The sequence below is a fragment of the Nicotiana attenuata genome, unplaced genomic scaffold, assembly GCF_001879085.1.
Source record: "Nicotiana attenuata strain UT unplaced genomic scaffold, NIATTr2, whole genome shotgun sequence".
Lineage (NCBI taxonomy): Eukaryota > Viridiplantae > Streptophyta > Magnoliopsida > Solanales > Solanaceae > Nicotiana > Nicotiana attenuata.
Window position 1 is genome coordinate 198,323 of NW_017672256.1, and position 2,037 is coordinate 200,359.

A 2,037-nucleotide genomic window follows, 5' to 3' on the forward strand; every position below is an offset into this window, starting at 1 on the left:
GCGCAAAAGGAAAATTATATGGTTCTTGGGATTAGTCTATAGTAAAATTTCTATTACTCGATTAGATACTGCTCTATTTTATGTAGCTTGAAAATTACATTGAATGACACGTTAGTTGGTACCCTGGAACAGAGGCGGAGCCAGGATTTCAAGTTTATGGGTTCGTAGTTCTAATTATGTTAAACTAATGGGTTCTAAATTAAAAATTTATACATATTCAATGGATTTTTTAAGACAAATACAGGGTTCGAACCAAAGCTACTGGGTTCGGCCGAACCCACTGGCTACACTCTAGCTCCGCCCCTACTTGGAACCGTGCATGTATCGTTACGTGTCACGACCCCAAACCCGGTCGTGATGGCGCCCAACACAATTGCTAGGCAAGCCTGACCACAGTCGTTCCCAAATCAACCGTAAACCTCAAAACCGACAATCTAAAGAGAATATAATAGTTTTAGAATAATAATCCAATATTTATCGAAGAATAATACTGAGAAAATACGAAGTCTGATAAAAACACTCCCAAAAGATCTGGGGTCACGAGTCTAGAGCCTCTAAAACAATCTGAATAACAATGTCTAAACGAAAATACTCAAGTCTGGAAATGTATATATATAAATAAAACTGAAATAGGAAGAGTAGTCAGGTCCTGCGAACGTCAAGCAGCTACCTCAACAACTTTGATAAGCTCTGGAAAACAAAGACTGCTCAGCTAAGCCTCCGGTGTACCTGAATCTGCACACAAGGTGCAGGGAGTAGGGGTGAGTACTACCGACTCAGTGAGTAATAAGCATATAAAATGTCTGAAGATAAGAAATCCACGAAATGCCACAAAGCAAAGCTAAAACTAATAGTCCTACACCTTACTACGATCCAACAGCAAAACAACTGCAAATAATACAGTCAAGTAAAAATGTAAGGATGCAATGCAATGCACATGAACACGCTGTGGCGTACAGCTCGATCCATTTAACGTCGACGGCGCTCACTGGGGGTGTGTACAGACTCCGGAGGGGCTCCTTCAACCCAAGCGCAATATAATCATACCATTCGCTGCGGCGTGCAGCCCGATCCATACTCAGTCCACAATATGCATATGAGTCACGTAACAGATTCAATTAATTTTCCAATTTTCAATTTATTAAGAAGAATATACTTTAGATATTTAACTTCAGGAAAAGTGACTTAGCATTTCATAACAGTGATTAAACACAGGACTGAGATCAATGATTATACAAAGCATGCTATCACAATGACATTCATCCTCTAAAGATGCTACAGATCGGCACAAGGCCCCAAACATGGCAATAAGCCCAGATATATTCAATACAGGGTGCGTATCAGTCGCCAATATAGAAACATTCTTGTTCGGGATGGACTAAGTCTCAATCCCCAGTCATAACCAATCCCGCACCTGCCATGGGGTGCGAGTCACGCCCTAAAATAGCGTCACAATATGATAAGCCGGGGTTTCAAACCCACAGGCCATCATATACACCAACTACTCACCTCTAACCGGCCGTAGAATGGTCCGCAATGCCTTTTCCTTTCGTATCGACCTCCTCGAGCGTCGAATCTAGTAAAAATCACAACGAATACATAAATATGGGTTAAAGAAACATAACCCAATCAAAAATACTCGAAAAGTACTGAAATTCACGAAGTTGGTAAAACCCGAGCCCCGGGCCCACTTCTCGAAAAATTCCGAAAATCACTCCAACGGATTCCTTGTCTCGCCACGAGTCCGTACATATAAAGTTTACCGAAAACGGAGCTCAAATGGCCTTTCAAATCCTAAAAATTCATTTTCAAAAACCAAGCCCTAGTTCTTCACAATTTCTACCCACTTTCATGAATTTGAGTGTTGATTCTTCCATAAAATGGTGTTTTCTAGTCAAGAGACTTACCTCAAATCAATACCCGTTGAAAACCCTCTTCAAATCGCTCAAAAACGCTCTCTTGGCGGAGTAAAAACTGGTGTAAAAACTAATGTGGGTCGCGGATATAAGGGTTTTAAACATTCTGCCAGTATTACTG